Genomic DNA, 23,303 nt, shown 5'->3' on the forward strand with positions numbered 1-23,303 from the left:
TCTATGATTGCATTTTCTTTTCTCTCTCTCTTCAAGCAGATGATGGGAGTACAAGTATTCAGGTGACATGTGTTGCCCGTGCCCCCCTCCCCCCTGTGTTCTTTTTTTTTTTTTTTTTTGAGACAGAGTCTCGTTTTGCTGCCCAGGCTAGAGTGAGTGCCATGGCGTCAGCCTAGCTCACAGCAACCTCAATCTCCGGGCTCAAGCAATCCTGCTGCCTCAGCCTCCCGAGTAGTTGGGACTACAGGCATGCACCACCACCACGCCCGGCTGTGTTTTTCTATATATATTAGTTGGCCAATTAATTTCTTTCTATTTTTAGTAGAGACGGGGTCTCGCTCTTGCTCAGGCTGGTTTCGAACTCCTGACCTGGAGCAATCCGCCCGCCTCGGCCTCCCAGAGAGCTAGGATTACAGGCGTGAGCCACCGCGCCCGGCCCCCCCTGTGTTCTTATTCATATACCTCTCATGTTGTTCCAGCGTATTGTGGGGGTACCAATGTTAAGGTCGGGTGCCTTGCCCTCTCCAAGCCTCCCCCCTCGGGTCAGAGCTTCAAGTGCGCCCATCCCCCAGTCGGTGCGCACCCACCCCATGCCTAATGGATGTGTATGCCCCTCCCCTCCCCCCACCCGCCCGACACCCACCCGATGAAGGTGATTCCTCTCTGTCCACTTAGGCGTCCATCCGTTCGTACCAATTTGCTGGTGAGCGCGCTCACGTGGTGCTCGTGTGTCCATTCTTGGGATACCTGGCTTACTGGAACGGGTCCCAGCTCTGGCCAGGAGAACACGAGAGGCGCCCTCTCACCGCTGCTCCTCACAGCCGAATGGCACTCCGCGGTGTCCACGCGCCACATTTTATTCATGCACTCCTGGATGGATGGGCACTCGGGTCGCTTCCACGTCTTTGCGATTGTGAATTGTGCCCTAACTGTAACCCTAACCCTTACCCAGCCCGTCTCCTCTGCCCCTGCCTGACGCACTCCTCCCCGGCCAGGCCCGTCACTGTCCTGGGCCCCCGCCTGACCGGCTCCTCCCCGCCCGGCCTGTCACCGTCCTCTGCCCCTGCCTGACATGCTCCTTCCCGCCCGCCCGGCCTCTCACCGTCCTCGGCCCCTGCCTGACCGGCTCCTCCGTCGCCTGGGCCTTCCAAGGGCTTGGTGTGGACGCTGCTTCCAGGAAGCCCTCCAGGAACCCGGCAGCAGGGTGGCCGCAGCAGTCTCCAGCAGCCGTCCCTAAGTCGCGTGAGTGCGGGGGGACGTGCCCCCGCTGTGCCGCGGGGGCCCAGCCTGGTGCCTTCCCTGAGGCCCTGGGGCTGCCGGCTGGGCTGCCGCTCCCCGCAAGGGGAGAGCCGCGGAGGTGGGGACCGCCTCCTGATGGGGACGTACACGCAGCTCTCCACGTCGGATTCCGGGGCTCTCTGTCCTGCCCGAAGGCCCAGCTGGCCTGCGGGTCCTTAGAGTGGCAAAAACATCCGAAAACTGAGATTGAGGGTCCGGTGGGTGTCTGCACTTTTGTGCTGGGCACCCCAGGGAGGCCCGGGGGCTGGCTGGACAACGTGGTCTGCTGGGCGGGGGGGTTGGAGGAGCAACTGATGCCCTTTGCACTTTGGGTAGCAAGAGTCTGAGGTGTCTCTGAGCCCTGTGCCCTGTGGGGGGGGCGGGGGGGAGGAGGAGGAGGAGGAGGAGGAGGAGGTGGGAAGGGCCGGGGCCTGCAGTCCTGTTCCCGGGGTGGCACGGCAAGTGGCTTCTTCCACAGGCTGCTTGGCCTGGGCTCCCTGCACCTGGGCCTTTGGAGGACCGGCCCTGTGCTTGCCAACACTTCCTGCAGGGACCCAGAGCTGGGAGGTGGCATCTCTCAGCCCTGGGTCGGGCAGAGCCCCAGCGGGCCATGCCCACAACCTCTCTCAGCACCGGTCCCCCAGAAGGCTCCTTTGGGACCAGGATTCTCTTGCGGTGACTCTTTAAGGTCTGGCCCCTGGATGGAGGGGCACCAGGAGTAGAGGAGCAGGAAGGGGAAGGGGGTGGCCATGCGAGGGGACACTTTGAGGCCAAGTCCCAGCTTCAGCCTGATCCTCCTGGGAACCCCGCTCTGAGACAAGGAGCCGGGCTTCGCATTCCCACAGCAGCCAGTCGTGGGCTGAGGACACCTGGGGCGTTGGGAACTCCCTGGCTTCTCCTTGGTTTAACGTCTAGAGCTGCTTGTGAATCGCGCCGCCACACACACCCGAGCGCAGGTGTCTTCCGCACAGACTGCGGGCCTCGCTCTTCTGAATGCCGCTAGCTCGCCACCCACCCACGGGTGAACCTGGTCAGGGTGCTTTCTCTCAGGGGCAGACTCTTTTCCGGGCGGGCTACCGGTGTCTCTGTTTGCTCGTTTCTTTCTTCCATTTCGGGAAAGTCTTCCTTGCTGGGTGTGGAAATCTCCTATGCCTTCCCTCGCCTATTCTGTCAGCTTTCAAATTCTCTTTCAGTTGCCACCCTCACAGATGGATTAGGAAACTCTTTCCGGTGCACTCATTAGTGAAATGACCTCCAGGAAGCTGGAATCCAATATCTAATGGCCGATTTTTAGCGAGTCCACACGCCAGGGTGGTCGGGGTCCAATGCAGCCCCGGCCAGGCCCAGGCCCCTTGGACTGGGCCACAGGAGGACACGGAGGAGGGTCCCGGCCCCCACGAAGCGGTGCCGGCAGTTCTCCACGGGCTTGGGCGTTTTCCAGAGGTAGGAGATGGAGGGGACTGATTTCTTCAGCGCCCCCCAAACCACGCCACCCCACCCCACCCATGGGACACATCCCCAGAGAGAGACGCCCCATACACTGGCTGTGCCCCAGCCCTGGCCCCGGGGAATAGGCGGCAGCCCACCCACAGGGCGAGGGGGGGGCGCAGCTGAAAGGGGTTGTGGGGGAGGGCGGCCCCTGGCTGGGGTCAAAGGGCGAGCGTCCCGCACGTGCGCAGTCAGCGGCAGGCAGCGACGCGCTGGGGGTGGGCAGCGGGTAGGTGAAGGAGGCCGGGCGAGGAGACGAGGGGGGCTGGGAGGGCTCCACCTTGGCGAGTCCAGCCGTGGAGGCGCATCTTGTGTGAGTGTGAGTGAGTGTGAGTGTGTGTGTGTGTGTAGAGAGAGACAGCCCCCCGCCCCGCCCCGCCCGGCCCCGCCCCGCCCCGCCCATCACCCCCGTCCCTGGGAGCCCGCGGGACCCGGCCGGCGAACTCAACCGGCCCGGCCCGGCGCGGGGCCTGGGGCGGGAGGCGGCGGCGGGGAAGCCCAGAGAGGCTCGGCTTCTTGAGCGGGGCAGGGGCGCCCTCCGCCGCCGTCTAGGGCCACACCACCCTGAACGCCCCCGATCTCGTCTGGTCTCGGAAGCTAAGCAGGGTCGGGCCTGGTTAGTACTTGGATGGGAGACCGCCTGGGAATACCGGGTGCCACAGGCTGCTGCTTTTTTTTTGCCTCTTGTTCTGTCCCCTTTCTGGGAGCGCGGCGGCGGCCCGGGGTGGGGGTCACCCCCACCCTCAGCGCCCGCCCGCGGTGCCTGGCGCCCCAGCCCGCACCGTGGGGCCTCCTCTTGTCCCAAGCCGCGACACCGCCGCCACGCGGCAGCATGCGTGGCATCTGGACTGTCAGGTCTCAGACCAAAGGTCTGCTCTGTGGGAACCGACACGCTGGAGGAAACCTTGAGAGTCTGAGAGGGGAGGGAGTTCCAGAAGAAGGCCAGGATGTCATTTTGAGGGAGTATGTGACCAGAACTCGTCCCGTTGCTTTTGGGGTTCTATGGGCTACACGCAGGAATCTTTGGTGGTGGCACCTGATGTTGGGGGATCCGGAGTCACACCCAGACCTGCTCCACAGGCCTCCTTTTACTTTTCTCTTCGGATTCATTATTTTTAAAAAGTGTCTCTTACCTCTATGATTGCATTTTCTTTTCTCTCTCTCTTCAAGCAGATGATGGGAGTACAAGTATTCAGGTGACATGTGTTGCCCGTGCCCCCCTCCCCCCTGTGTTCTTTTTTTTTTTTTTTTTTTGAGACAGAGTCTCGTTTTGCTGCCCAGGCTAGAGTGAGTGCCATGGCGTCAGCCTAGCTCACAGCAACCTCAATCTCCGGGCTCAAGCAATCCTGCTGCCTCAGCCTCCCGAGTAGTTGGGACTACAGGCATGCACCACCACCACGCCCGGCTGTGTTTTTCTATATATATTAGTTGGCCAATTAATTTCTTTCTATTTTTAGTAGAGACGGGGTCTCGCTCTTGCTCAGGCTGGTTTCGAACTCCTGACCTGGAGCAATCCGCCCGCCTCGGCCTCCCAGAGAGCTAGGATTACAGGCGTGAGCCACCGCGCCCGGCCCCCCCTGTGTTCTTATTCATATACCTCTCATGTTGTTCCAGCGTATTGTGGGGGTACCAATGTTAAGGTCGGGTGCCTTGCCCTCTCCAAGCCTCCCCCCTCGGGTCAGAGCTTCAAGTGCGCCCATCCCCCAGTCGGTGCGCACCCACCCCATGCCTAATGGATGTGTATGCCCCTCCCCTCCCCCCACCCGCCCGACACCCACCCGATGAAGGTGATTCCTCTCTGTCCACTTAGGCGTCCATCCGTTCGTACCAATTTGCTGGTGAGCGCGCTCACGTGGTGCTCGTGTGTCCATTCTTGGGATACCTGGCTTACTGGAACGGGTCCCAGCTCTGGCCAGGAGAACACGAGAGGCGCCCTCTCACCGCTGCTCCTCACAGCCGAATGGCACTCCGCGGTGTCCACGCGCCACATTTTATTCATGCACTCCTGGATGGATGGGCACTCGGGTCGCTTCCACGTCTTTGCGATTGTGAATTGTGCCCTAACTGTAACCCTAACCCTTACCCAGCCCGTCTCCTCTGCCCCTGCCTGACGCACTCCTCCCCGGCCAGGCCCGTCACTGTCCTGGGCCCCCGCCTGACCGGCTCCTCCCCGCCCGGCCTGTCACCGTCCTCTGCCCCTGCCTGACATGCTCCTTCCCGCCCGCCCGGCCTCTCACCGTCCTCGGCCCCTGCCTGACCGGCTCCTCCGTCGCCTGGGCCTTCCAAGGGCTTGGTGTGGACGCTGCTTCCAGGAAGCCCTCCAGGAACCCGGCAGCAGGGTGGCCGCAGCAGTCTCCAGCAGCCGTCCCTAAGTCGCGTGAGTGCGGGGGGACGTGCCCCCGCTGTGCCGCGGGGGCCCAGCCTGGTGCCTTCCCTGAGGCCCTGGGGCTGCCGGCTGGGCTGCCGCTCCCCGCAAGGGGAGAGCCGCGGAGGTGGGGACCGCCTCCTGATGGGGACGTACACGCAGCTCTCCACGTCGGATTCCGGGGCTCTCTGTCCTGCCCGAAGGCCCAGCTGGCCTGCGGGTCCTTAGAGTGGCAAAAACATCCGAAAACTGAGATTGAGGGTCCGGTGGGTGTCTGCACTTTTGTGCTGGGCACCCCAGGGAGGCCCGGGGGCTGGCTGGACAACGTGGTCTGCTGGGCGGGGGGGTTGGAGGAGCAACTGATGCCCTTTGCACTTTGGGTAGCAAGAGTCTGAGGTGTCTCTGAGCCCTGTGCCCTGTGGGGGGGGCGGGGGGGAGGAGGAGGAGGAGGAGGAGGAGGAGGTGGGAAGGGCCGGGGCCTGCAGTCCTGTTCCCGGGGTGGCACGGCAAGTGGCTTCTTCCACAGGCTGCTTGGCCTGGGCTCCCTGCACCTGGGCCTTTGGAGGACCGGCCCTGTGCTTGCCAACACTTCCTGCAGGGACCCAGAGCTGGGAGGTGGCATCTCTCAGCCCTGGGTCGGGCAGAGCCCCAGCGGGCCATGCCCACAACCTCTCTCAGCACCGGTCCCCCAGAAGGCTCCTTTGGGACCAGGATTCTCTTGCGGTGACTCTTTAAGGTCTGGCCCCTGGATGGAGGGGCACCAGGAGTAGAGGAGCAGGAAGGGGAAGGGGGTGGCCATGCGAGGGGACACTTTGAGGCCAAGTCCCAGCTTCAGCCTGATCCTCCTGGGAACCCCGCTCTGAGACAAGGAGCCGGGCTTCGCATTCCCACAGCAGCCAGTCGTGGGCTGAGGACACCTGGGGCGTTGGGAACTCCCTGGCTTCTCCTTGGTTTAACGTCTAGAGCTGCTTGTGAATCGCGCCGCCACACACACCCGAGCGCAGGTGTCTTCCGCACAGACTGCGGGCCTCGCTCTTCTGAATGCCGCTAGCTCGCCACCCACCCACGGGTGAACCTGGTCAGGGTGCTTTCTCTCAGGGGCAGACTCTTTTCCGGGCGGGCTACCGGTGTCTCTGTTTGCTCGTTTCTTTCTTCCATTTCGGGAAAGTCTTCCTTGCTGGGTGTGGAAATCTCCTATGCCTTCCCTCGCCTATTCTGTCAGCTTTCAAATTCTCTTTCAGTTGCCACCCTCACAGATGGATTAGGAAACTCTTTCCGGTGCACTCATTAGTGAAATGACCTCCAGGAAGCTGGAATCCAATATCTAATGGCCGATTTTTAGCGAGTCCACACGCCAGGGTGGTCGGGGTCCAATGCAGCCCCGGCCAGGCCCAGGCCCCTTGGACTGGGCCACAGGAGGACACGGAGGAGGGTCCCGGCCCCCACGAAGCGGTGCCGGCAGTTCTCCACGGGCTTGGGCGTTTTCCAGAGGTAGGAGATGGAGGGGACTGATTTCTTCAGCGCCCCCCAAACCACGCCACCCCACCCCACCCATGGGACACATCCCCAGAGAGAGACGCCCCATACACTGGCTGTGCCCCAGCCCTGGCCCCGGGGAATAGGCGGCAGCCCACCCACAGGGCGAGGGGGGGGGCGCAGCTGAAAGGGGTTGTGGGGGAGGGCGGCCCCTGGCTGGGGTCAAAGGGCGAGCGTCCCGCACGTGCGCAGTCAGCGGCAGGCAGCGACGCGCTGGGGGTGGGCAGCGGGTAGGTGAAGGAGGCCGGGCGAGGAGACGAGGGGGGCTGGGAGGGCTCCACCTTGGCGAGTCCAGCCGTGGAGGCGCATCTTGTGTGAGTGTGAGTGAGTGTGAGTGTGTGTGTGTGTGTAGAGAGAGACAGCCCCCCGCCCCGCCCCGCCCGGCCCCGCCCCGCCCCGCCCATCACCCCCGTCCCTGGGAGCCCGCGGGACCCGGCCGGCGAACTCAACCGGCCCGGCCCGGCGCGGGGCCTGGGGCGGGAGGCGGCGGCGGGGAAGCCCAGAGAGGCTCGGCTTCTTGAGCGGGGCAGGGGCGCCCTCCGCCGCCGTCTAGGGCCACACCACCCTGAACGCCCCCGATCTCGTCTGGTCTCGGAAGCTAAGCAGGGTCGGGCCTGGTTAGTACTTGGATGGGAGACCGCCTGGGAATACCGGGTGCCACAGGCTGCTGCTTTTTTTTTGCCTCTTGTTCTGTCCCCTTTCTGGGAGCGCGGCGGCGGCCCGGGGTGGGGGTCACCCCCACCCTCAGCGCCCGCCCGCGGTGCCTGGCGCCCCAGCCCGCACCGTGGGGCCTCCTCTTGTCCCAAGCCGCGACACCGCCGCCACGCGGCAGCATGCGTGGCATCTGGACTGTCAGGTCTCAGACCAAAGGTCTGCTCTGTGGGAACCGACACGCTGGAGGAAACCTTGAGAGTCTGAGAGGGGAGGGAGTTCCAGAAGAAGGCCAGGATGTCATTTTGAGGGAGTATGTGACCAGAACTCGTCCCGTTGCTTTTGGGGTTCTATGGGCTACACGCAGGAATCTTTGGTGGTGGCACCTGATGTTGGGGGATCCGGAGTCACACCCAGACCTGCTCCACAGGCCTCCTTTTACTTTTCTCTTCGGATTCATTATTTTTAAAAAGTGTCTCTTACCTCTATGATTGCATTTTCTTTTCTCTCTCTCTTCAAGCAGATGATGGGAGTACAAGTATTCAGGTGACATGTGTTGCCCGTGCCCCCCTCCCCCCTGTGTTCTTTTTTTTTTTTTTTTTTGAGACAGAGTCTCGTTTTGCTGCCCAGGCTAGAGTGAGTGCCATGGCGTCAGCCTAGCTCACAGCAACCTCAATCTCCGGGCTCAAGCAATCCTGCTGCCTCAGCCTCCCGAGTAGTTGGGACTACAGGCATGCACCACCACCACGCCCGGCTGTGTTTTTCTATATATATTAGTTGGCCAATTAATTTCTTTCTATTTTTAGTAGAGACGGGGTCTCGCTCTTGCTCAGGCTGGTTTCGAACTCCTGACCTGGAGCAATCCGCCCGCCTCGGCCTCCCAGAGAGCTAGGATTACAGGCGTGAGCCACCGCGCCCGGCCCCCCCTGTGTTCTTATTCATATACCTCTCATGTTGTTCCAGCGTATTGTGGGGGTACCAATGTTAAGGTCGGGTGCCTTGCCCTCTCCAAGCCTCCCCCCTCGGGTCAGAGCTTCAAGTGCGCCCATCCCCCAGTCGGTGCGCACCCACCCCATGCCTAATGGATGTGTATGCCCCTCCCCTCCCCCCACCCGCCCGACACCCACCCGATGAAGGTGATTCCTCTCTGTCCACTTAGGCGTCCATCCGTTCGTACCAATTTGCTGGTGAGCGCGCTCACGTGGTGCTCGTGTGTCCATTCTTGGGATACCTGGCTTACTGGAACGGGTCCCAGCTCTGGCCAGGAGAACACGAGAGGCGCCCTCTCACCGCTGCTCCTCACAGCCGAATGGCACTCCGTGGTGTCCACGCGCCACATTTTATTCATGCACTCCTGGATGGATGGGCACTCGGGTCGCTTCCACGTCTTTGCGATTGTGAATTGTGCCCTAACTGTAACCCTAACCCTTACCCAGCCCGTCTCCTCTGCCCCTGCCTGACGCACTCCTCCCCGGCCAGGCCCGTCACTGTCCTGGGCCCCCGCCTGACCGGCTCCTCCCCGCCCGGCCTGTCACCGTCCTCTGCCCCTGCCTGACATGCTCCTTCCCGCCCGCCCGGCCTCTCACCGTCCTCGGCCCCTGCCTGACCGGCTCCTCCGTCGCCTGGGCCTTCCAAGGGCTTGGTGTGGACGCTGCTTCCAGGAAGCCCTCCAGGAACCCGGCAGCAGGGTGGCCGCAGCAGTCTCCAGCAGCCGTCCCTAAGTCGCGTGAGTGCGGGGGGACGTGCCCCCGCTGTGCCGCGGGGGCCCAGCCTGGTGCCTTCCCTGAGGCCCTGGGGCTGCCGGCTGGGCTGCCGCTCCCCGCAAGGGGAGAGCCGCGGAGGTGGGGACCGCCTCCTGATGGGGACGTACACGCAGCTCTCCACGTCGGATTCCGGGGCTCTCTGTCCTGCCCGAAGGCCCAGCTGGCCTGCGGGTCCTTAGAGTGGCAAAAACATCCGAAAACTGAGATTGAGGGTCCGGTGGGTGTCTGCACTTTTGTGCTGGGCACCCCAGGGAGGCCCGGGGGCTGGCTGGACAACGTGGTCTGCTGGGCGGGGGGGTTGGAGGAGCAACTGATGCCCTTTGCACTTTGGGTAGCAAGAGTCTGAGGTGTCTCTGAGCCCTGTGCCCTGTGGGGGGGGGCGGGGGGGGGAGGAGGAGGAGGAGGAGGAGGAGGAGGTGGGAAGAGCCGGGGCCTGCAGTCCTGTTCCCGGGGTGGCACGGCAAGTGGCTTCTTCCACAGGCTGCTTGGCCTGGGCTCCCTGCACCTGGGCCTTTGGAGGACCGGCCCTGTGCTTGCCAACACTTCCTGCAGGGACCCAGAGCTGGGAGGTGGCATCTCTCAGCCCTGGGTCGGGCAGAGCCCCAGCGGGCCATGCCCACAACCTCTCTCAGCACCGGTCCCCCAGAAGGCTCCTTTGGGACCAGGATTCTCTTGCGGTGACTCTTTAAGGTCTGGCCCCTGGATGGAGGGGCACCAGGAGTAGAGGAGCAGGAAGGGGAAGGGGGTGGCCATGCGAGGGGACACTTTGAGGCCAAGTCCCAGCTTCAGCCTGATCCTCCTGGGAACCCCGCTCTGAGACAAGGAGCCGGGCTTCGCATTCCCACAGCAGCCAGTCGTGGGCTGAGGACACCTGGGGCGTTGGGAACTCCCTGGCTTCTCCTTGGTTTAACGTCTAGAGCTGCTTGTGAATCGCGCCGCCACACACACCCGAGCGCAGGTGTCTTCCGCACAGACTGCGGGCCTCGCTCTTCTGAATGCCGCTAGCTCGCCACCCACCCACGGGTGAACCTGGTCAGGGTGCTTTCTCTCAGGGGCAGACTCTTTTCCGGGCGGGCTACCGGTGTCTCTGTTTGCTCGTTTCTTTCTTCCATTTCGGGAAAGTCTTCCTTGCTGGGTGTGGAAATCTCCTATGCCTTCCCTCGCCTATTCTGTCAGCTTTCAAATTCTCTTTCAGTTGCCACCCTCACAGATGGATTAGGAAACTCTTTCCGGTGCACTCATTAGTGAAATGACCTCCAGGAAGCTGGAATCCAATATCTAATGGCCGATTTTTAGCGAGTCCACACGCCAGGGTGGTCGGGGTCCAATGCAGCCCCGGCCAGGCCCAGGCCCCTTGGACTGGGCCACAGGAGGACACGGAGGAGGGTCCCGGCCCCCACGAAGCGGTGCCGGCAGTTCTCCACGGGCTTGGGCGTTTTCCAGAGGTAGGAGATGGAGGGGACTGATTTCTTCAGCGCCCCCCAAACCACGCCACCCCACCCCACCCATGGGACACATCCCCAGAGAGAGACGCCCCATACACTGGCTGTGCCCCAGCCCTGGCCCCGGGGAATAGGCGGCAGCCCACCCACAGGGCGAGGGGGGGGGCGCAGCTGAAAGGGGTTGTGGGGGAGGGCGGCCCCTGGCTGGGGTCAAAGGGCGAGCGTCCCGCACGTGCGCAGTCAGCGGCAGGCAGCGACGCGCTGGGGGTGGGCAGCGGGTAGGTGAAGGAGGCCGGGCGAGGAGACGAGGGGGGCTGGGAGGGCTCCACCTTGGCGAGTCCAGCCGTGGAGGCGCATCTTGTGTGAGTGTGAGTGAGTGTGAGTGTGTGTGTGTGTGTAGAGAGAGACAGCCCCCCGCCCCGCCCCGCCCGGCCCCGCCCCGCCCCGCCCATCACCCCCGTCCCTGGGAGCCCGCGGGACCCGGCCGGCGAACTCAACCGGCCCGGCCCGGCGCGGGGCCTGGGGCGGGAGGCGGCGGCGGGGAAGCCCAGAGAGGCTCGGCTTCTTGAGCGGGGCAGGGGCGCCCTCCGCCGCCGTCTAGGGCCACACCACCCTGAACGCCCCCGATCTCGTCTGGTCTCGGAAGCTAAGCAGGGTCGGGCCTGGTTAGTACTTGGATGGGAGACCGCCTGGGAATACCGGGTGCCACAGGCTGCTGCTTTTTTTTTGCCTCTTGTTCTGTCCCCTTTCTGGGAGCGCGGCGGCGGCCCGGGGTGGGGGTCACCCCCACCCTCAGCGCCCGCCCGCGGTGCCTGGCGCCCCAGCCCGCACCGTGGGGCCTCCTCTTGTCCCAAGCCGCGACACCGCCGCCACGCGGCAGCATGCGTGGCATCTGGACTGTCAGGTCTCAGACCAAAGGTCTGCTCTGTGGGAACCGACACGCTGGAGGAAACCTTGAGAGTCTGAGAGGGGAGGGAGTTCCAGAAGAAGGCCAGGATGTCATTTTGAGGGAGTATGTGACCAGAACTCGTCCCGTTGCTTTTGGGGTTCTATGGGCTACACGCAGGAATCTTTGGTGGTGGCACCTGATGTTGGGGGATCCGGAGTCACACCCAGACCTGCTCCACAGGCCTCCTTTTACTTTTCTCTTCGGATTCATTATTTTTAAAAAGTGTCTCTTACCTCTATGATTGCATTTTCTTTTCTCTCTCTCTTCAAGCAGATGATGGGAGTACAAGTATTCAGGTGACATGTGTTGCCCGTGCCCCCCTCCCCCCTGTGTTCTTTTTTTTTTTTTTTTTTTGAGACAGAGTCTCGTTTTGCTGCCCAGGCTAGAGTGAGTGCCATGGCGTCAGCCTAGCTCACAGCAACCTCAATCTCCGGGCTCAAGCAATCCTGCTGCCTCAGCCTCCCGAGTAGTTGGGACTACAGGCATGCACCACCACCACGCCCGGCTGTGTTTTTCTATATATATTAGTTGGCCAATTAATTTCTTTCTATTTTTAGTAGAGACGGGGTCTCGCTCTTGCTCAGGCTGGTTTCGAACTCCTGACCTGGAGCAATCCGCCCGCCTCGGCCTCCCAGAGAGCTAGGATTACAGGCGTGAGCCACCGCGCCCGGCCCCCCCTGTGTTCTTATTCATATACCTCTCATGTTGTTCCAGCGTATTGTGGGGGTACCAATGTTAAGGTCGGGTGCCTTGCCCTCTCCAAGCCTCCCCCCTCGGGTCAGAGCTTCAAGTGCGCCCATCCCCCAGTCGGTGCGCACCCACCCCATGCCTAATGGATGTGTATGCCCCTCCCCTCCCCCCACCCGCCCGACACCCACCCGATGAAGGTGATTCCTCTCTGTCCACTTAGGCGTCCATCCGTTCGTACCAATTTGCTGGTGAGCGCGCTCACGTGGTGCTCGTGTGTCCATTCTTGGGATACCTGGCTTACTGGAACGGGTCCCAGCTCTGGCCAGGAGAACACGAGAGGCGCCCTCTCACCGCTGCTCCTCACAGCCGAATGGCACTCCGCGGTGTCCACGCGCCACATTTTATTCATGCACTCCTGGATGGATGGGCACTCGGGTCGCTTCCACGTCTTTGCGATTGTGAATTGTGCCCTAACTGTAACCCTAACCCTTACCCAGCCCGTCTCCTCTGCCCCTGCCTGACGCACTCCTCCCCGGCCAGGCCCGTCACTGTCCTGGGCCCCCGCCTGACCGGCTCCTCCCCGCCCGGCCTGTCACCGTCCTCTGCCCCTGCCTGACATGCTCCTTCCCGCCCGCCCGGCCTCTCACCGTCCTCGGCCCCTGCCTGACCGGCTCCTCCGTCGCCTGGGCCTTCCAAGGGCTTGGTGTGGACGCTGCTTCCAGGAAGCCCTCCAGGAACCCGGCAGCAGGGTGGCCGCAGCAGTCTCCAGCAGCCGTCCCTAAGTCGCGTGAGTGCGGGGGGACGTGCCCCCGCTGTGCCGCGGGGGCCCAGCCTGGTGCCTTCCCTGAGGCCCTGGGGCTGCCGGCTGGGCTGCCGCTCCCCGCAAGGGGAGAGCCGCGGAGGTGGGGACCGCCTCCTGATGGGGACGTACACGCAGCTCTCCACGTCGGATTCCGGGGCTCTCTGTCCTGCCCGAAGGCCCAGCTGGCCTGCGGGTCCTTAGAGTGGCAAAAACATCCGAAAACTGAGATTGAGGGTCCGGTGGGTGTCTGCACTTTTGTGCTGGGCACCCCAGGGAGGCCCGGGGGCTGGCTGGACAACGTGGTCTGCTGGGCGGGGGGGTTGGAGGAGCAACTGATGCCCTTTGCACTTTGGGTAGCAAGAGTCTGAGGTGTCTCTGAGCCCTGTGCCCTGTGGGGGGGGCGGGGGGGAGGAGGAGGAGGAGGAGGAGGAGGAGGTGGGAAGGGCCGGGGCCTGCAGTCCTGTTCCCGGGGTGGCACGGCAAGTGGCTTCTTCCACAGGCTGCTTGGCCTGGGCTCCCTGCACCTGGGCCTTTGGAGGACCGGCCCTGTGCTTGCCAACACTTCCTGCAGGGACCCAGAGCTGGGAGGTGGCATCTCTCAGCCCTGGGTCGGGCAGAGCCCCAGCGGGCCATGCCCACAACCTCTCTCAGCACCGGTCCCCCAGAAGGCTCCTTTGGGACCAGGATTCTCTTGCGGTGACTCTTTAAGGTCTGGCCCCTGGATGGAGGGGCACCAGGAGTAGAGGAGCAGGAAGGGGAAGGGGGTGGCCATGCGAGGGGACACTTTGAGGCCAAGTCCCAGCTTCAGCCTGATCCTCCTGGGAACCCCGCTCTGAGACAAGGAGCCGGGCTTCGCATTCCCACAGCAGCCAGTCGTGGGCTGAGGACACCTGGGGCGTTGGGAACTCCCTGGCTTCTCCTTGGTTTAACGTCTAGAGCTGCTTGTGAATCGCGCCGCCACACACACCCGAGCGCAGGTGTCTTCCGCACAGACTGCGGGCCTCGCTCTTCTGAATGCCGCTAGCTCGCCACCCACCCACGGGTGAACCTGGTCAGGGTGCTTTCTCTCAGGGGCAGACTCTTTTCCGGGCGGGCTACCGGTGTCTCTGTTTGCTCGTTTCTTTCTTCCATTTCGGGAAAGTCTTCCTTGCTGGGTGTGGAAATCTCCTATGCCTTCCCTCGCCTATTCTGTCAGCTTTCAAATTCTCTTTCAGTTGCCACCCTCACAGATGGATTAGGAAACTCTTTCCGGTGCACTCATTAGTGAAATGACCTCCAGGAAGCTGGAATCCAATATCTAATGGCCGATTTTTAGCGAGTCCACACGCCAGGGTGGTCGGGGTCCAATGCAGCCCCGGCCAGGCCCAGGCCCCTTGGACTGGGCCACAGGAGGACACGGAGGAGGGTCCCGGCCCCCACGAAGCGGTGCCGGCAGTTCTCCACGGGCTTGGGCGTTTTCCAGAGGTAGGAGATGGAGGGGACTGATTTCTTCAGCGCCCCCCAAACCACGCCACCCCACCCCACACATGGGACACATCCCCAGAGAGAGAGAGAGACGCCCCATACACTCGCTCCCCTCCCCCATGTGCTGTGCCCCAGCCCTGGCCCAGGGGAATAGGCGGCAGCCCACCCACAGGGTGGGGGGCCCAGCTGAAAGGGGTTGGGGGGGAGGGCGGCCCCTGCCTGGGGTCAAAGGGCGGGGACCCGCGCGTGCGCAATGGGCGGTGGCGGCGGCGGCGGCCTGGTGGTCGCGGTTGCGATCAAGATCTAGGGGTGGGGGGCGGGGAGGTGAAGGAGGCCAGGTGAGGAGAGGAGGGGGGCTGGAAGGTCTCCACCTTGGCGAGTCCAGCCGTGGAGGCGCATCTTGTGTGAGTGTGCGTGAGTGAGTGTGAGTGTGTGTGTGTGTGTGTGTGTGTATAGAGAGACAGCCCCCCACCCCGGCCCGCCGCTTCCTGCCCGCCCCGCCCCGCCTGTCACCCCTGTCCCTCGGAGCCCTGCGGACCTGGCCAGCAAACTCAACAGGCCTGGCCCGGCACGGGGCCTGGGGCGGGAGGAGGCGGCGGGGAAGCGCAGAGAGGCTCGGCTTCTTGAGCGGGGCAGGGGCGCCCTCTGCCGTCTAGGGCCACACCACCCTGAACGCGCCCGATCTCGTCTGGTCTCGGAAGGTAAGCAGGGTTGGGCCTGGTTAGTACTTGGATGGGAGACCGCCTGGGAATACCGGGTGCCGTAGGCTTCTTCTTTTTTCTTTTTTAGTTTTGCCTCTTGTTCTGTCCCCTTTCTGGGAGCGGGGCGGCGGCCCGGGGTGGGGGTCACCCACACCCTCAGCGCCCGCCGCGGTGCCTGGAGCCCCAGCCCGCACCGTGGGGCCTCCTCTTGTCCCAAGCCGCGATACCGCCGTCACGCGGCAGCATGCGTGGCTTCTGGATTGTCAGGTCTCAGACCAAAGTTCTGGCACCCTGTCTTACCGTCCCCCATGGGTGTGTGGACACACCCAGATTGACACAGCGCACGGCCTGCCCATCTCCCATGGGTGAGTGGACACAGCCTGATCCACACTGCGCCCTGCCTTCCTGTGTCCCTTTGGTGTGTGGACACAGCCAGTTCCACACTGCGCCCTGACTGCCCGTCTCCCGTGGGTGAGTTTACACAGTCACATCCACACTGCGCCCTGTCCGCCTGTCTCTGCTGGGTGTGTGGACACAACAAGTTCCACACAGCGCCCTGCCACCTGTCTCCCGTGGGTGAGGGGACACAATAAATCCACACGGCGCCCAGCCTACATATCTCCCGTGGGTGAGTAGACACAGCCACGTCCACGCAGCGTCCTGCCTACCCGTCTGTTTGATGTGTGGACACAGCAAGTTCCACACTGCTCCCTGTCTGCCCGTGTCCCGTGGGTGTGTGAACAATGACAGTTCCACACATAGCCCAGCCTGCATGTCACCCATGGGTGAGTGGATACAGCAAGTTCCACACTGCGCCCTGTCTGCCCGTTTGCCATATGTCTGTGGACACAGAAAGTTCCACACACAGCCCTGCCTGCCCGCCTCCCGTTGGTTTGTGGACACAGCCAGTTCCACACTGCGCCCTGACTGCCTGTCTCTGGTGGGTGAGTGGACACAGCCACATCCACACAGCACACTGCCTGCCCGTCACCCGTGGGTGAGTGGACACAGCCACATCCACAAAGCGCCCTTCCTGCCCGTCTCCCGTGGGTGAGTGGACACAGCCACATGCACACTGTGATCTGCCAGCCCGTCTCCCGTGGGAGAGTGCACACTGCAAGTTCCACAATGCGCCCTACCTGACCGTCTCCCATGGGTGTGTGGACACAGCCACATCCACACAGCACCCTGGCTGACCGCCTCCCATGGGTGTGTGGACACAGCCAGTTCCACACTGCGCCCTGCCTGCCCATCTCCCGTGGGTGAGTGGACACAGACAGATCCCCACATCGCCCAGCCTGCCCGTCTCCATCGGTGAGTGGACACAGCCAAATCATCACGGTGCCCAGCCTGCCCAACTCCGGTGGGTGAGTAGACACAGCCACATCCACACAGCACCCTGCCTGACAGTCTTCCATGGGTGTGTGGACACAGCCAGTTCCACACTACGCCCAGCCTGCCCGTCTCGGGTGGGTGTGTGGACACAGCAAGTTCCACACAGCGCCCTTCCTGTCCATCTCCCATGGGTGTGTGGACACAGCCAGATCCACACAGTGCCCTGCCTGAACGTATCCCATGGGTGTGTGGAAACAGGCAGATCCACACAGTGCCCTGCCTGCCCATCACCCGTGGGTGAGTAGACAAAGCTAGTTCCACACTGTGCCCTGCCTGCCCACCTTCCGTGGGTGAGTGGAGACAGGCACATCCACACAGCGCCCTGCCTGTCCGTCTCCGGTAGGGGTGTGGACACAGCCAGTTCCACACTGGGCCCTGCCTGCCCGTCTCCCATGGGAGTGTGGACAAGGCAGATCCACACGGCTCCCAGCCTGCCCGTCTCCCGTGGGTGTGTTGACACAGCCACATCCACACAGCACCCTGCCTGACCGTCTCCCGTGGGTGAGTAGACACAGCCAGTTCCACACTGCGCCCTGCCTGCCCGTCTCCCGTGGGTGAGTGGAGACAGCCACATCCACACATGCCCTGCCTGCACGTCTCTGGTGGGTGTGTGGACACAGCCATTTCCACACTGCGTCCTGCTTGCCCGTCACCCATGGGTGAGTGATCACAGCCAGATCCACACTGCTCCCTGCCTGCCTGTCTCCCGTGGGTGAGTGGACACAGCCAGATCGTCACGGTGCCCAGCCTGCCCATCTCGTGTGGGTGAGTGGACACAGCCACATCCACACAGCACCCTTCCTGCCAGTCTCACGTGGGTGAGTGGACACAGCCAGATCCACACAGCGCCCTGCCTGAACGTATCCCATGGGTGTGTGGAAACAGCCAGATCCACACAGCGCCCTGCCTGCCCGTCTCCCGTGGGTAAGTAGACACAGCTAGTTCCACACTGCGCCCTGCCTGCCCATCTTCCGTGGGTGAGTGGGGACATCCACATCCACACAGCGCCCTGCCTGCCCGTCTCCGGTGGGGGTGTGTACACAGCCAGTTCCACACTGGGCCCTGCCTGCCCGTCACGCATGGGTGAGTGGACACAGCCAGATGTACACTGCGCCCTGCCTGCAAGTCTCCCGTGTGTGTGAGGACACAGCCAGATCCACACAGCGCCCAGCCTGCCCTTCTCCCATTGGTGTGTGGACACGGCAAGATCCACACTGCGCCCTGCCTGCCCATCTCCCATGGGTGATTGGACACAGCCACATCCACACTACGCCCTGCCTGCCCGTCTCCCATGGGTGAGTGGACACAGCCAGATCCACACTGCGACCTGCCTGCCAGTCTCCCATGGGTGAGTGGACACAGCCACATCCACACTGCGCCCTGCCTGCCCGTCTCCCATGGGTGAGTGGACACAGCCACATCCACACTGCGCCCTGCCTGCCCGTCTCCCGTGGGTGTGTGGACACGGCAAGATCCAAACTGCGCCCTGCCTAACTGTCTCCCATGGGTGCGTGGACACAGCCAGTTCCACACAGAGTCCTACCTGCACGTCTCCGGTGCGTGTGTTGACACAGCCAGTTCCACACTGTGCCCTGCCTGTTCATCACCCATGGGTGAGTGGACTCAGCCAGATCCACACTGCGCCCTGCCTGCCCATCTCCCGTGGGTGAGTGGACACAGCCAGATCCACACGGCGAACAGCCTGCCCGTCTCCCATGGTTGAGTGGACACAGCCACATCCACACTGCGCCCTGCCTGACCGTCTCCCTTGGGTTTTTGGACACAGCCACATCCACACGACGCCCTGCCTGCCCGTCTCCCGTGAGTAAGTGGACACAGCCAGTTCCACACAGAGCCCTGCCTGCCCATCTCCTTTTGGTGAGTGGACACCTCCACATCCGTACTGCGCCCTGCATGCCCGTCTCCCATGGGTGAGTGGACACAGCCAGTTCCACACTGCGCCTAGCCTGCCCGTCACCCATGGGTGAGTGGACACAGCTAGATCCACACTGCGCCCGGCCTACTCGTCTCCCGTGCTTGTGTGGACACAGTCAGTTCCACACTGCGCCCGGCCTGCTCGTCTCCCGTGCTTGTGTGGACACAGTCAATTCCACACAGAGCACTGCCTGACCGTCTCCCGTAGGTGTGTGGACATAGCCAGTTCCACACTGCGCTCTGCCTTCTCGTCACCCATGCGTGAGTGGACACAGCCAGATGTACACTGCGTCCTGCATGCCCGTCTCCCGTTTGTGTGTGGACACAGCCAGATCCACACGGCTCCCAGCCTGCCCGTCTCCCGTGGGTGTGTTGACACAGCCACATCCACACAGCAACCTGCCTGACCATCTCCCGTGGGTGAGTAGACACAGCCAGTTCCACACTGCGCCCTGCCTGCCCATCTCCCATGGGTGAGTGGACACAGCCAGTTCCACACTGCGCCCTGCCTGCCAGTCTCCTGTGGGTGAGTGGAGATAGCCACATCCACACAGCACCCTGCCTGCCCGTCTCTTGTGGGTGTGTGTACACAGCCATTTCCAAACTGCGCCCTGCTTGCCCGTCAACCATGTGTGAGTGGACACAGCCATATCCACACAGCACCCTGCCTGCCCGTCTCCGGTGGGTGTGTGGACACAGCCATATCCACACAGCGACCTGCCTGCCCGTCTCCCATGGGTGAGTGGACACAGACAGATCTACACAGTGCCCTGCATGCCCGTCGCCGGTGGGTGTGTGGACACAGCCAGATCCACACAGCGCCCTGCCTGCCCGTCTCCCATGGGTGAGTGGACACAGCCAGATCCACACAGCGCCCTGCCTGCCCGTCTCTGGTGGGTGTGTGGACACAGCCAGATCCACACAGCGCCCTGCCTGCCCATCTCCCATTACTGTGTCGACACAACCAGATCCACACGGCGCCCAGCCTGCCCGAATCCCGTGGGTGAGTGGACACAGCCACATCCGCACAGCACCCTGGCTGACCGTCTCACATGGGTGTGTGGACACAGCCAGTTCCACACAGCGCCCTGCCTGCCCGGCTCCCGTGGGTGAGTGGACACAGCCACATCCACACAGCACCCTTTCTGACCATCTCCCATGGATGTGTGGACACAGCATGTTCCACACAGCGCCCTGCCTGCCCGTCTGCCGTGTGTGAGTGGACAGAGCCAGATCCACATAGCGCCCTCCCTGCCCGTCTCCCGTGAGTGTGTGTACACGGCAACTTCCACACGGCGCCCAGCCTGCCCATCTCCCATGCGTGAGTGGACACAGCCACATCCACACAGCGCCCTTCCTGCCCGTCTACCGTGGGTCAGTGGAAACAGCCAGATCTACACTGCGCCCTGCCTTCCCGTCTCCCGTGGGTGAGTGGACACAGCCACATCCACACTGCACCCTGCCTCCACGTCTCCCGTGGGTGTGTGGACACGGCAAGATCGACACTGCGCCCTGCCTCCCTGTCTCCTGTGGGTGAGTGGACACAGCCAGTTCCACACAGCGCCCTGCCTGACCGTATCCCATGGGTAAGTGGACACACCCAGATCCAAACAGCGCCCTGCCTTCCCGTCTCCGGTGGGTGTGTGGACAAAGCCAGATCCACACAGACCTCTGCCTGCCCATCACCCATGGGTGAGTGGACACAGTCAGATCGACACTGCGCCCTGCCTGCCTGTCTCCCGTGGGTGAGTGGAAACAGCAGGATCCACACTGCGCGCTGCCTGCTCATCACCCGTGGGTGAGTGGACAGAGCCAGATACACACGGCGCCCAGCCTGCCCATCTCCCATTGTTGAGTGGACACATCCACATCCACAAAGCACCTTGCCTGACCATCTCCCATGGGTGTGTGGACACAGCCAGTTCCACACAGCGCACTACCTGCCCGTCTCCGGTGGGTGTGTGGACAGAGCAAGTTCCACACTGCGCTCTGCCTGCCCGTCTCCCGTGGGTGAGTGGACACAGCCACATCCACACTGCGCCCTGCCTCCCGTTTACCGTGGGTGTGTGGACACACCAGTTCCACACTGCGCCCTGTCTGCCCGACAACCCTGGGTGAGTGGAACCAGCCAGTTCAACACTGGGCCCTGCCTGCCCATCTCCCATGAGTGTGTGGACACGGCAAGATCCACACTGTGCCCTACCTGCCCGTCTCCTGTGGTTGAGTGGACACAGCCAGTTCCACACTGCGCCCTGCCTGCCCGTCCCCCGTGGGTGAGTAGACACAGGCAGATCCATACAGCGCCCTGCCTGCCCGTCTCCCGTGGGTGAGTAGACACAGCCAGATCCACACAGTGCTGCGACCTGCCTGCCCGTCTCCCATGGGTTAGTGGACATAGCCAGATCCTCACAGTGCCCTGCCTGCCCGTCTCTCATGAGTGTGTCGACACAACCAGATCCACACGGCGCCCAGCCTGCACGTCTCCCATGGGTGTGTGGACACAGCCAGATACACACAGCGCCCTGCCTGCCCGTCGCCCGTGGGTGAGTGGACACAGCCAGATCCACACTGCACCCTGCCTGCCCATCTCCCAAGGGTGAGTGGACACAGCCAGATACACACAGCACCCTGCCTGCCCGTCTCCCATGGGTATGTGGACACGGCCAGAACCACACTGCACTCTGCATGACCGACTCCCGTGGGTGTGTAGACACAGCGAGTCCCACACAGAACCCTGCCTGGCAGTCTCCCATGGGTGTGTGCACACAGCCGGATCCACACGACGCCCAGCCTGCCCGTCTCCCATGGGTGTGTGGACACAGTCAGATGCACATGGCACCCAGCCTGCCCGTCTCCAGTGAGTGAGTGGACACAGCCAGATCTACACTGCGCCCTGCCTGCCCATCTACTGTGGGTGTGTGGTCACAGCCAGTTGCACACAGTGCCCTGCCTGCCTGTCTCCAGTGCGTGTGTGGACACAGCCAGTTCCACACTGCGCCCTGCCTGACCGTATCCCATGGGTGTGTGGAAACAGCCAGATCCACTCAGCGCCCTGCCTGCCCATTTCCCGTGGGTGAGTAGACACTGCCATTTCCACACTGCGCCCTGCCTGCCCATCTTCCGTGGCTGAGTGAAGACAGGCACATCCACACAGAGTCCTGCCTGCCCGTCTCTGGTGGTGGTTGTGGACACTGCCAGTTCCAAACTGCGCCCTGCCTGCCCGTCACAGATGTGTGAATGGACACAGCCACATCCACACTGCGCCCTGCCTGCCAGTCTCCCGTGGGTGTGTGGATACGGCAAGATCCACACTGCGCCCTTCCTGCCCGTCTCCCGTGTGCGAGTGGGCACAGCCACATCTATACTGCGCCCTGCTTGCCCGTCTGCTGTGTGTGAGTGGACACAGCCAGATCCGCACTGCGCCCTGCCTGACCGTCTGCCGTGGGTCAGTGGACATAGCCAGATCCACACAGCACCCTCTCTGCAAGTCTCCCGTGGGTGAGTGGACACAGCCAGATCCACACTGCGACCTGCCTGCCTGTCTCCCGTGGGTGAGAGGACACAGCCAGATCCGCACTGCGCCCTCACTGCCCGTCTCCCGTTGGTGAGTGGACACAGCCAGATCCGCAATGCGCCCTGCCTGCCCGTCTGCCGTGGGTGAGGGTACACAGCCAGATCCGCACTGCGCTCTGCCTGCCCGTCTGCCATGGGTCAGTGGACATAGCCAGATCCACACAACACCCTCTCTGCCCGTCTTCCGTGGGTGAGTGGACACAGCCAGATCCACACTGCGCCTTGCCTGCCCGTCTCCCGAGGGTGAGTGGACACAGCCAGATCCATACTGCACCCTGCCTGACCGTCTGCCGTGGGTGAGTGGACACAGCCAGATCCGCACTGCGCCCTGCCTGCCCGTCTCCCATGGGTGAGTGGAAAGAGCCAGATCCGCACTGCGCCCTGCCTGCCCGTCTCCCGTGGGTGAGTGGACACAGCCAGATCCGCACTGCACCCTGCCTGCCCGTCTCCCATGGGTGAGTGGACACAGCCAGATCCGCACTGCGCCTTGCCTGCCCATCTCCCGTGGTAGAGTGGACACAGCCAGATCCGCACTGCGCCCTGCCTGCCCTTCTGCCGTGGGTCAGTGGACATACCCAGATGCACACAACACCCTCTCTGCCCGTCTCCCGTGGGTCAGTGGACACAGCCAGATCCGCACTGCGCCCTGCCTGCTCGTCTCCCGTGGGTAGTGGACAGAGCCAGATCCGCACAGGCCCTGCCTGCCCGTCTGCCGAGGGAGAGTGGACACAGCCAGATCCGCACTGCGCCCTGCCTGCCCGTCTGCCGTGGGTCAGTGGACATAGCCAGATCCACACAGCACCATCTCTGCCCGTCTCCCGTGGGTGAGTGGACACAGCCAGATCCGCACTGCGACATGCCTACCCGTCTACCGTGGGTCGGTGGACATAGCCAGATCCACACAGCACTCTCTCTGCCCGTCTCCCGTGGGTGAGTGGACACAGCCAGATCCACACTGCGCCTTGCCTACCCATCTCCGTGGGTGAGTGGACACAGCCAGATCCGCACTGCGCCCAGCCTTCCCGTCTCCCGTGGGTGAGTGGACACAGCCAGATCCGCACTGAGCCCTGCCTGCCCGTCTCCCGTGGGTGAGTGGACACAGCCATATCCGCACTGCGCCTTGACTGCCCGTCTGCCGTGGGTCAGTAACATAGCCAGATCCACACAGCACCCTCTCTGCCCGTCTCCCATGGGTAAGTGGACACAGCCAGATCCGCACTGCGCCATGCCTGCCCGTCTGCCGTGGGTCAGTGGACATAGCCAGATCCACA

General features: G+C 63.1%; 4 non-coding genes across 4 annotated transcripts; all 4 read left to right on the top strand.

The window, feature by feature from the left end:
• Positions 1 to 3,312: 3,312 nt before the first annotated feature.
• Positions 3,313 to 3,431, top strand: LOC142862658 (5S ribosomal RNA). The gene has a single exon (XR_012913755.1). It is a non-coding gene; the product is annotated as a 5S ribosomal RNA (ribosomal RNA).
• A 3,783-nt stretch (positions 3,432 to 7,214) lies between these two features.
• On the top strand, positions 7,215 to 7,333 carry LOC142862659 (5S ribosomal RNA). The gene has a single exon (XR_012913756.1). It is a non-coding gene; the product is annotated as a 5S ribosomal RNA (ribosomal RNA).
• Positions 7,334 to 11,118: 3,785 nt separating this feature from the next.
• On the top strand, positions 11,119 to 11,237 carry LOC142862660 (5S ribosomal RNA). The gene has a single exon (XR_012913757.1). It is a non-coding gene; the product is annotated as a 5S ribosomal RNA (ribosomal RNA).
• Positions 11,238 to 15,078: 3,841 nt separating this feature from the next.
• On the top strand, positions 15,079 to 15,197 carry LOC142862795 (5S ribosomal RNA). The gene has a single exon (XR_012913836.1). It is a non-coding gene; the product is annotated as a 5S ribosomal RNA (ribosomal RNA).
• The last annotated feature ends 8,106 nt before the right edge of the window (positions 15,198 to 23,303 follow it).

Source organism: Microcebus murinus, chromosome 20 (genome assembly GCF_040939455.1).
Source record: "Microcebus murinus isolate Inina chromosome 20, M.murinus_Inina_mat1.0, whole genome shotgun sequence".
NCBI classification, from domain to species: domain Eukaryota; kingdom Metazoa; phylum Chordata; class Mammalia; order Primates; family Cheirogaleidae; genus Microcebus; species Microcebus murinus.